Here is a 12,694-nt window from a genome sequence, read left to right on the forward strand (position 1 = left end):
CAGGCAGGCACACTGCTCAGCAAGGGGGCGGGTACACCGAGGCTATTGGTAAACCGCATCCATCAGCAGTCCGCATTTACCAATCGGAGTACTGGGACGCCAGTCATGACCAAGATCAATATATGTCACCTTGCTCGCTGCTGTCAAACAACAGAGGGTAGGTTAGCATTTCAACTCGGTCTGAATCAGACGGTGCCAGCTTATAAAAGAGCTCCAAACAACAATGTGGGGGAAGTGGGCTGCAGAGGGAATGGAACATGGCGTTAATAAATCAGGAACCAACTGGACCCAGATAAATGTTTAAAATGCAGCTCGGTTGTGAAAAAGTTGATTTTTTTTTTCCCCCTGAAGTAGTTGATGCTGCAACGGAACGCGGAAGCTAGTCCGAGGACGCAGAAATATTCATCGCCCACGGCATCTTGTTTTACATTGTCAAATCCAGCAGCTTCTGAGAGGTGACTGTCCATCCCTTTGTCGCAACAACCTCTGTGGGTGAACAAGAGGCGGGTACACCGAGGCTATTAAGTGTCCCCTATTTCGGAAGCAAATAATTAGCTGTTTTGGAAACAACCGGAGACCAAGTACATTTGTTAGCCAATGATCCTGAATCTTATCTGAAAATGGTTTTAAAAAGTCACGAATTTATATGAGGCATTTTACGATCAAGTACTTTTGAAGTGCAGCCACTATTGTAATGTAGAAGAGACACTGCCGATTTGAAAATGGCAAAGTCGCGCAAAAACCCCAGTTAATCTATTCTTAGCGATATTGCTCGAAGGGTCAATTTATAAGTATGAGGTTCGTTTGCTCAGTTGGTTGGATGACTTTGGGAGTGTTGGCAACAGCGTGGGTTCAATTCCTGTTCTGGCTGAAGTTATTCATGAAGGCCCACCTTGCCCCTCGCCTGAGGTGTGACTCTCCTCCGGACCAGTCAACTCCCAAAGGGGTGAGGAGTAGCTTATGGCACTGTGGTGACATTTATTATCCAGGACATTGGGGGGAATTCTCGGATCTCCAGCAGACCGTAGGATCTTCCAGATCCACCTGAAAGGGCAGATGAGACTTCCATTGTGCACTTCTTCATCTCTCACAGTGAAGTGTCAATCTACATTGTTCAAAAGCAGGGCACTATAACACCAAACTTTCTTACTTAAGAGACAAGAGCACCGCCAACTAAACTAAGACCAGTAGGTTTTCTTCTTACTTATTTCACACACCACCTAAAACTTTAATTAACTTCCTGAAACATACATTCTAACTTTGTTTCAACAAGAGTGGAAATAATTGTTTTAGTTTTGGGGCTTCAGAAGCAAATATAATTGAACTTGTTCCACTATGCATTGAGGGTTGTTTTAGCTCAGTGGGCTAGACAGCTGGTTCGTGACGCAGAACAAGGCCAGCAGCACAGGTTCAATTCCCGTACCAGCTTACCCGAACTGGCGCCGAAATGTGGCGACTAGGGGCTTTTCACAGTAACTTCATACTTGTGACAATAAAAGATTATTATTAGTAGATCTTGGGCTGGATTCTCTGATTCTGAGGCTATGTACCCATGCCAGCGTGGCAACAGTGACCATCATCCCTGTACCAAAGAAAAGCAAAACAGCGTGCCTTAATGACTATCGTCCAGTGACTCTGACATTCATCATTATGAAGTGCTTTGAAAGGTTAGTCATGGCACGAATCAACTACAGCCTCTCGGATTGCCTTGATCCACTACAGTTCACCTACCGCTGCAACAAGTCCACAACAGACGCCATCTCCCAGGCCTTGCACTCAACCCTGGAACACCTAAATAACAAAGACACCTATATCAGACTCCTATTTATTGACTACAGCTCAGCCTTCAACATCATTATTCTCATCTCCAAACTCCCGTGGTCTGGGCCTTGGCTCCTCCCTCTGTGACTGGATCCTGAACTTCCTAACGCACAGGCCTAACGATAGGCAACAATACCTCCTTCATGATCATCATCAACACTGGTGCCCCACAAGGCTGTGTCCTCAGCGCCCAAATAGAACATAGAACATAGAACAGTACAGCACAGAACAGGCCCTTCGGCCCTCAATGTTGTGCCGAGCCATGATCACCCCACTCAAACCCACGTATCCACCCTATACCTGTAACCCAACAACCCCCCCTTAACCTTACTTTTATTAGCACACTACGGGCAATTTAGCATGGCCAATCCACCTAACCCGCACATCTTTGGACTGTGGGAGGAAACCGGAGCACCCGGAGAAAACCCACGCACACAGGGGGAGGACGTGCAGACTCCACACAGACAGTGACCCAGCCGGGAATCGAACCTGGGACCCTGGAGCTGTGAAGCATTTATGCTAACCACCATGCTACCCTGCTGCCCCTAATATTGTCCTTATACACCTATGACTGTGTGGCCAAATTCCCCTCCAACTCGATTTTCAAATTTGCTGATAGTGGGTCGGATCTCAAACAATGACAAGACAGAGTACAGGAATGATATACAGAATCTGGTGAACTGGTGCGACGACAATAATCTCTCCCTCAGTGTCAACAAAACAAAGGCGATTGTCATAGACTTCAGGAAGCGTAGTGGAGAACATGCCCCTGTCTACATCAATGGGAACGAAATAGAAAGGGTCGAGGGCTTCATGTTTTTAGGTGTCGAGATCACCAACAACCTATCCTGGTCCCCACATGCCGACACTATAGTTAAGAAAGCCCACCAACGACTACTTTCTCAGAAGACTAAGGAAATTTGGCATGTCAGCTACGACCCTCACCGACATTTACAGATGTGCCATAGAAAGCATTCTTTCTGGTTGTATCACAGCTTAGTATGGATCCTGCTCTGCCCAAGACCGCAGGTAACTACAAAGGATTGTGAAAGTAGCCCAATCCATCACACAAACCTGCCTGCCATCCATTGTCTCTGTCTACAATTCCCGCTGCCTCAGAAAGGCAGCCAGCATAATTATGGACCTCACGCACACTGGACATACTCTCTTCCACCTCCTTCCATCAGGAAAATGATACAAAAGTTTGAGGTCACGTACCAACCGACTCAAGAACAGCTTCTTCCCTGCTGCCATCAGACTTTTGAATGGACCTACCTTGTATTAAGTTGATCATTTCTCTACACCCTAGCTATGACAGTGACATTACATTCAGCAGTCCCACCTTCCTTCCTTATGTATAGTATGCATTGCCTGTATAGCATGCAAGAAACAATACTTTTCACTATATACTAATACATATGACAATAATTAATCAAATCAAATTATATGCCAGAAAAAATGGCGTAAAATGGCCATCAATCCTCTGTTTGGTTGGATGCTAGCATGCCGGCAGCATAGAGCACCCGGCTCTAGCTGCCGATACAGCCCGGAGAATTGCCGCGCATGTGCACAGCGATGGTCTGCAGCGCCGCGCCGTGCTACATGGCAGAGGCCGCTCGCGGACCTGGCCTGCAAAATAGTGTCCCCTCTTTGGCCGGCTTGCACGCCCTGGACCATCCCCCACAGTGTCCCCTGCCCCTAATAACATCCCCCCGTGGCCACGGATCAGCCCTCCCCTGACAGTGGCAAGGCTGGACTGTGTCCGCAGCCGCCACGCCAAATTCCCGACGAATGAGACCACACGTGACCAATGCCGGGAACTCGGACGGTTGGGAGCCGAGAATCAGGGGGCGGGCCTCAGGCAATTGGACTCTCCAAGTACGCTGCTTTAGAGGGGGTGGAGCATCGCAAAACCGCGCCGCCCCCGATATGGTCGGGAACTGTGGTTGTCTGGTCAATCGACGAACGCGATTTCAGCGTCGGCGACCGGAGAATCCAGCCCCATAGCTGATCCATACCGTAACTCCATTTTAGCCGCCTTGATTCTGTAAACCTTAATACCCTTGCCTCAGAAAAATCCATCAATCTCAGTTTTGAAATTTTCAATTAACCTAACCATGACAACTTTATGAGGGGAAAAAGTTTTACATTTCCATTACCTGTCGTGTGAAGAGGGTAAATATAAATACATTTGCTTTTCTAAACTAAAAATGTAAAAACAAATTGATGGGGCCTCTTGAAAATGCAGAGGTTAATATTACAGCAGAACTATAATTAGAGCAGGAAATGAGGTGAGGTAAGTAATTTTTAGTTCAGCAGAATGTGATACAGTGGAACCTGCTAATGTGATCTGCCTTCGTCAAAACTCTTTGCTTTGGAACTTGCAAAAAATGATGACAATTGAAAGGAGAGAAATAATAATACCTGATCCATTCCTCTTTTGATTCATATTTCCGCAGCATTAAGATAAAATAAAGGTCCATTTATTTGGGGTAACATTCAGCTTTGTTGTCTGGGGATAAGCTGGCAGAGCAAATCACTTACCCTTTATAAAACTTTCCCGATTTTAATTCTATTAAATTCAAGAAAAATCAAGATTGAGGTTCTCTAAAGGGAGAATGTTTCAGAAGGGTAGTGATAATGTTGCAAATAATCCAGATGTCTTTGATCACAGGAAGGAGAGTATGGTGATAAGCCAAACTACTTACAAGGACTAAGCATCTAAAGATCAAACCCTTATAAGTGGGACAGTTTGCTTCCCATATTTGCAGAAATTAAAATAAAATACAATTAAACCGAGATTGAGGATTTACCACACTTACAGACGCACCTATATTTTCTTTTCAGAATGTCTTGTACAAATTCAAACTTTAATAACTCTGGTTGTACACATGATAAAAGTAAATATAAATGACAAATCAAAACAAAATTCGAAGTTTATTGATGTTAATAATGCTGTGTTAATATTTCCGATTGAAAATGGTGACAGTAAAAACGTGAACTGTGTGTTATGGTTCCGATCTGAAGTCCATTGCAGCTTTGAGTAAATAATTCACTACACATTATAGAAAAATTGCCTCACATATAAACTTGGAGCTCAATTAAGAACTGGACAAAAAAACCTTCTATCATGTGTACATCCAGACTTATTAAAGTTAAAATTTTCACAAGGATTTTATAAACATCCTGTACAGTCTAAGTCTTATTTATGATGCATTAAAACTCCACATGGTGACTCATTAAAATTATCAGTAACAAAAAAGATCAATGAGATCATTTTCACTTGAAGCACTTGAGCAATAAATTGGCACAGTGTAGCACCCACTCATTGTAGACCCGTGATTTCCACTGAAAGGAAGGTGGGAGGTTCTAAATGGTCAGGCAGTCCTCGCTGCCAACTTAATGGCATGATGTGGAGATGCCGGGGTTGGACTGGGGTGAGCACAGCAAGAAGTCTTACAACACCAGGTTAAAGTCCAACAGGTTTGTTTCAAACACGAGCTTTCGGAGCACGGCTCCGAAATCTTCAGGGTCACCTGAAGAAGGAGCCGTGCTCCGAAAGCTCGTGTTTGAAACAAACCTGTTGGACTTTAACCTGGTGTTGTAAGACTTCTTGCTGAACTTAATGGCAAGCAGCGAAGGTGCAAATTTCACCCCATGTGTCATAATTTTCTCATTTCTTACAGAAACAACGTGACCAAACCGATTTGCTAAAATATATCTCAGCAAAATTCTCATAGAAACATAACCATTTGAAAGGTGACGAATCAGTTGCTCACCTTGTTATTTCCAGCGAGGCAACTGACTATGTGGCTGTAACGAAAGAACATTTAGAACAGAATAAACGTACATTCAATATCAAAAAATTGTGATTACACAATGATACCAGTCCTGATGACACCAACTTTGGAAGTATGGCAAACAATGTCAATCAATTGTAACAGGACAGATAGGTTGCAGAATGGGTAGACATGTGGACGGTAGAATTTAATACAGAGAAATGTCCTGACTCACCAAACCCGCCTCAGTAGAAAGGCCCCTGATTCAAACGATCTTCGCTCTGGGGGCCAGAGGTTGGTGGGTGCAGGATAGAGTCAGGCCCACTGCCCCGGAAACAGAGCATAGAGGGCCACCTGATGGCCAGGTGCCGAGGGAGGCTGGTTTAATGGCCCACCTTATTTCTATGGGACTTTGTTCCCATTGTATTGTCACATTTCAGACTCTCAACAAAAGGTATTAAAGTACCGCTTTCCAACAAAAGCCTTTTAAAAACAAATGAATAGAAATGATTATTTTGAATAAATAATCAAGGGCAGCAATTCAACACAATTCTTGCTAACATTTTATTTCTCCAATTAAGAGTGATCTAATCAGACAGTATTCTACACAGAGAAACCCCTCCACCCCCAAGCCCCATACCCCCTCTATGCCAACTCATGCCATCCCCTCCCCTTGGCCCTTATACCCTTCATGTCTACTCTGTGGGTAGAACACAGGAGCTATGTTGAGATGAAATAAAATCAAATTCTTAATGTCTAATACTGCCTTCACTGTATTAAAAAAAACCTCTCATTCTTGAAAGCACATTCAAGCTTTTAAATGTCAAGTACAAATCTTGGAGGAAAAGAAACTTCCAAAACACACCCCACATCAAAGACAACTAATCCTATAATAACAAAAACAGAAAATGTTGGACAATCTCAGCAGGTCTGACAGCATTTGTGACGAGAGTGGGGAATTAATATATTGAGTCTGGATGACGATTTGGGACGACTTGGAGTTTTTGAGGTGGCTTTTGGCAAAGATTCCAGACCTGGACATGCACCGCCTGATTAAGGGGGTGGGACGTTAATGCAGTGCTGGATCCTAGGCTGCACCGGTCGTATCCCAGGTCCCTGAAGGTGTTGGCCATGGCAAAGGAGCTTTTGGGGTTTATGGAACGCATGGGAGGGGCGGGCCCATGGTGGTTTGAAAGCTCGAGAGCGAGGGAATTTTTGTACTTCTCACACATCCACCGGGTATACTCCTGGATTGACTTCTTTGTCCTGGACAAGGTATTGTTGGCGGGGTGGCTGGATTGGAGTATTCGGTGATCATGGTGTCTGACTACCTACCCGCATTGGGTGGATTTGCAGGTCGCAAAGGGGAGTCTCCAATGGCTGCAGTGGAGGTTGGATGTGCGGTTATTGCCGGATATGGAGATTTGTGAAAGATAGAGGTGGCTATCCGGAACTATGTGGGGCAGAATAAGATGAGGGAGGTTTCCACTTTCATGTTGTGGGAGGCACTGAAAGTGGTGGTAATGGGGGAGTTTATCTCAATCAGGGCACACAACGAGAGGGTGGAGCGGGCTGAGAGATTGAGGTCGGTAGAGGCTGTTCTGAGGGCTGACCGGAAGTACTCAGTGGCACCTGAGGAAATGCTATTGAAGGAAAGACAGTAGCTCCAGATGGAGTTTGGGCTTGTGCACAGGATAGGTAGTGGGGCAAATCCGCAGAGCCAGGGAGGCAATATATGAATATGAGGCGAAATCCAGCAGGATGCTTGCGCATCAGCCGAGGAGGCAGGCGGCAGAGAGGGAAAATCGGAAGATGAGATATGGGGTAACGGAGTCAGTGGAGGTGAGTGGGGTGTTTTTGAGGCCTTTTACTGGAAATTGTTTAGCTCAGAGCCTCTGTTGGGGGCTGAGGGTATGAGGTGGTTTTTTGATGGGGTGGAGTTTCTGAAGGTGGCGGAGGCGAAGGTGCAGGGACTGGGGTCCTCAATCGGCCTGAGGAAGGTAATGGATTGTGTGGGGTCAATGCAGACGGGGAAGGCCCTGGGTCTGGATGGGTTCTAAGCTGAATTCAACAAGAAATGTGGGTCGGAACTGGGACTCCTGTTAACCGAGATGTATAATAAATTGATGGTGAGGGGAGAGCTCCCTCCACCTTCCCTCAGGCTTCAATATTGCTCATTTTACAGAGAGACAGTGTGGGTCATAACACTCGATTTCGCTGTTGAATGTAGATGCAAAGTTGTTGGCGAACGTACTGGTGACACGGTTAGAGGATTTTGTGTAGGGGTGATAGGTGAGGCACAGGCGGGATTTATGAAGGAGCGGCAGCTGTCAACAAATGTCCGGAGATTGCTGAATGTAATTATGATGCCCTCGGGGGGGGCCAAGAAGTGGAAGTGGCGATGGATGTAATTATTTGAGGTGCTGGGACATTTTGGTTTGTGCAGGGGTTTGTGGATTGGATTCGGCTGTTGTATAAATCACCTAACGCGAGTGCTCGGAATAGCAGGTTCAACTTGGAGTACTTTGGGTTGCACCGGGGTATGAGGCAGGGGTGCCCACTCTCCCCATTGCTCTTTGCCCTGGCGATGGAGCCCTTGGCAATGGTGTGTAGGGTTTTGAAGGGATGAGGGCTATTGAGAAGGGATAGGGGTGTGGGGTTTTTTTTTTACATAGAATTTACAGTGCAGAAGGAGGCCATTTGACCCATCGAGCCTGCACCGGCCCTTGGAAAGAGCACCCCATTTAAGCCCAGAACTCCGTCCAACACACGTAACCCAGTAACCCCACCCAACCCCTTTGGACACTAAGGGCAATTTATCATGGCCAATCCACCTAACCTGCACATCTTTGGACTGTGGGAGGAAACCGGAGCACCCGGAGGAAACCCACGCACACACGGGGAGAACGTGCAGACTCCACACAGACAGTGACCCAATCCGGGAATCGAACCTGGGACCCTGGAGCTGTGAAGCGACAATGCTAACCACTGTGCTACCGTGCTGCCCCTGGGTTGGAGCACCAAGTTTCTTTGCATGCGGATGATCTCCTGCTTTATATTTCAGACCCAGTCGGTAGCTTTGACAGGGGGAGTTTGGTCTTTTTTGGGGTATAAGCTCCATATGGGGAAAAGTGAAATATTCCCATTAATGCCCGAGGACAGAGGAGTGGTTTGGGAAGGCTGCCGCTTTGGCTGGTAGGGACGAGATTTTGTTACCTTGGGATACAGGTGGGGCGGAGTTGGACCTCAATGCATAAGTTGAATTTGGTGCGGTTGGTGGAAAGAATGAAGGCAGACTTTAACAGGTGGGATTTATTAACATTGTCGTTGGCTTGTCAGGTCCAGAGGGTAAAGGTGACAGTGTTGCCAAATGTTTTGTGTGTGTTTCAGAACCTTCCGATCTTTGGTGCCCAAGTCCTTTTTTAGGATGGTTAATAGGATGATTTTGAGGTTTGTGTGGGCGGGTAAGGCTCCGTGTGCCAGGAGGGTGTTCATGGAGAGGGATCGATGGGGGAGGGTTAGCCAAACCTGCAAAACTATTATCGGGCAGTAAACATTGCAATGGTTAGGTAAAGGGCAGTGGAGGAGTGGCCGGTGTGAGGGCAGATGGAGGCGGTCTCGTGTAAAGGGACCAGCTTGAGTCCATTATTACTGGCGCCCTTTCCGTTCTCGCCGGCCAGGTATTCCACGACCCGGTGGTGGTACTGTGGGTGTGGAATCATGCCAGCATCATTTTAGAATGGAACACATGCCCCTGTGGGCGCCAATTTCGACACTCATTGCCCTGGCATGGTTGGATGCAAGGTTCTGGAGGTATTGGCAGGTGGGGATAGAATACTTTCAGGATTTATTTGTTGGAGAAAAGTTTTAGACCTGGAGGAGCTGGGGGGTACATAACAGTTGCTGAAGTGGAATGGGTTCAGGGATCTGCAGGTTAGGGACTTGCTGCGCTGCAGGACAAACTTTGTTTCAGGCACTGCCACTCCTGGCGCTGCAGGACAAACTCGTGTCCAAAGAGGCAATAGGAGAAGGCAAAGTCTCGGATATATATGGGGAACTGTTGAAGAGAGAGTGCCCCGGTGGAGGAGGTTCGGCATAAGTGGGAGAAGGAGTTGAGTGAGGTGCTGGGGGTTGGAGTATGGAGTGAGGTTTTGCGGGGGGTTAATGCATCCTCGTCTAGTGCAAGACTATGTCTCATCCCGTTTAAAGTGGTACACAGAGCCCACATGACAGTGTCCAAGATTAATTAGTTCTTTCCGGACATGGAGGATAGGAATGGACGATGTCCGGGGGGGGGGGGGGGGGGGGCAACCATGTTCACATGTTCCTGGTGTGTCCGAGAAGAGAGGGTTTTGGATGGGATTTGCAGATATAATGTTGAAGATTTTGAAGGTAACACTAGCTCTGGGTCTGGAGGTGGCAATCTTTGGAGTGTCGGAGGATCTGGGAGTGCAGGTGTGGAGAGTCGCCAATGTATTGACCTTTGCGTCCCTGATCGCCCGGAGATGGATTTTGTTGTGCTGGCGGGACCCGGAGCCGCTGAGCGTAGAGGTATGGGTGAGTGATTTGGCAGCGTTCCTGCACTTAGAGGAAATCAAGTTTGCTATTAGGGGTGCAGAGGAGGAGTTCACCTCATGGTGGAAGCGGTTCATCGACTTCTTGAAGGAGTATTGAGTCGTCAGCGGGAGCTGGGGCAGGAGGGGATTCTTTTTCTGTTTGGGTTGGGTTAAAAGTTAAAAAAAGTGGGAAGGGGGTTCAGGCGCTGGGGTAGCAATGGGAAAGAGCACCCACTCTTTCCCGGTGATTGTTGGGGGGGGGGGGGGGGGGGGGTGTGGTGTAAGGATGTTTAGGCTGTGTGCTGTTGTCGAGGTTGATTTTTGTGTTTTTCTTCTTTGTTATGTATGTATTTGAAAATGCCTCCAATTAAATGATTTTAACAATTTATGTATCTTTAATGCTGCTTCTGAAACTGTCCCTTTCTGACTGTTACCTCTATTTCTATCAGTGAATGATAATCACAAATAAAATTTTTAAAATTAATTTATTGGTAATTATGTATCAGGCAGTACATTCAAATTATGATCAATATTTTGTGTACCTTATACAAATTATTATGCTTTATTTACATGCAAAAGTATCCATGTGCATTAAGGATGATGAATAATCATGATGTTCTAATGAAATTGCATTTGGAGATCTGGGGCGAAATTCTCCCAAAACGGGAGAAATCGTCAAACTGCCGTAAAACCCGGGCGGGTTTTACGGCATCGCGCCCCTTCCCGACGGGGGACCGATTCTGGTCCCCCGTCGGGGCTAGCAGCCCGACGTCGGAGGCTCCGACAAGTCGGGCTTAACGAAAATCGTTAAGCCCGCTTGTCGGACTTAGCGCCGGCTGACGCGTCATATGACGTCAGCCGCGCATGCGCAGGTGGGAAGACTCCACCCGCGCATGCGCGGGTGACGTCATCGCGTTTTTGCGCGAAACCCGCGCATGCGCGGTCCGGGTTGCCCCTCAGCCGCCCCGCGTATTGATACTGCGGGGCGGCGGAAGGACAAATAGTGCGCGGGCATCGGGCCCGCTGCCCGCGATCGGTGGGCACCGATCGCGGGCCCATGGCACCCTTGGCACGGCCGTGGTACTGCCGTGCCAATCGGTGCCATGGTTATTTTTTTCCAGGTAGTCACGACGTTTTTACGAACGGCAGGACCAGGTGTGTTTGCCGTTCGTAAAAAGGTCGTAAAGGGCTGGGACTTCGGCCCTTCTAACAGCTGTGAATCGCTGCCGGCCGTAAAAAAACGGCGGCAGCGATTCGTGTCGGGATTTCGGCGGGGGGGTGGGAGAATAGCGGGAGGGCGTCAAAAAAGTCGGGAAGGCCCTCCCGCTATTCTCCCACCCGTCGTGGGGGGCGGAGAATTTCGCCCGTGATCTATTTAATGAGGTAATGACCTACCAACATCACATGGCAGGCTGCTGTACTGTTGCATTGCTTAAGATATCTAGAAGTGCTAGTTCCGTCAGCTCTTCCAGTTCTATTATCCTGGCTAGTTTAATCGCTTGTTCTATTGTGTTCCCTTTTCATTAACTTACTGGTGAATCTTGGCAGTTTTTAAAACACTCCAAAACTCTGTTAAACTGGGAAGAAATGAAAAATACAACACCCACAATATTCCTTTTCATTTCAGTGAGGGCCATTATTACCATCCCAGACCAGACCTTAACAGTGGCTAGGATACTGGACCGAAACCCCCAATATTTCAGTTTATTTTAAGGCTGTGCAGAAAGAATGATTCACTCCAGGACTGATTGCATGAAAAAATATGACTTTGGTATTAATAAAACAAAATTTTATTGTGAATACAATATTTAACTTTTAACTTCATATCTGAAAAGAACAGCTTATAATTACCCCTTAACGCAACTGTATAATTTCCCATTAAACAACAAGAAAAGAAACAAACAGCTCTTAATCCATCTTAATATTAGGAGGGCACAGAGTAATACTTGTTTTATAAAACAGATTTGCCTCCGGTTGGAACCCCTTTAGATTCTGGCTTAAAGCTTCAAATAGCTGCTTCAATTAGGATGTTTCAGCCTCTTGTCTTCAATTAAGAATGCTTTGCTTTAAAATATTATGATTCTTTTTTTAACTATCTTACTCGTAAAGAATTGTGGACTCAGAGTCAGGCAGATCAGAACTCAATTCCTTTCTCTCTCTAAGCTTCACCAAACTCACTGCCTCACTGCCAGCAATGATCTCAGCTCCCCAAGCTGAAAAACAAGTTGTATAAGCACATTAACTCCCCATGGACCTACCCAGTCAAATCGCAGGCCATTAACCTAGAGTGATTAACACATTCTTTTGTCAATTTCACCTTCTGTTTCCTACAAGCAAAGCAAAATCCTTTTAATTAAAAAAAAATCCAATTAAGGGGCAATTTAGTGTGGCCAATCCACCGACCCTGCACATCTTTGGGTGTGTGGGTGAGACCCACCCAGACACAGAGAGAATGTGAAAATTCCACAGGTACAGTGACCCAGGGCCAGGATCGAACCTTGGTCCTTGGCGCTGTGAGGCAGCAGTGCTAACCACTGC

The sequence above is a fragment of the Scyliorhinus canicula genome, chromosome 10 (genome assembly GCF_902713615.1).
Source record: "Scyliorhinus canicula chromosome 10, sScyCan1.1, whole genome shotgun sequence".
NCBI lineage: Eukaryota > Metazoa > Chordata > Chondrichthyes > Carcharhiniformes > Scyliorhinidae > Scyliorhinus > Scyliorhinus canicula.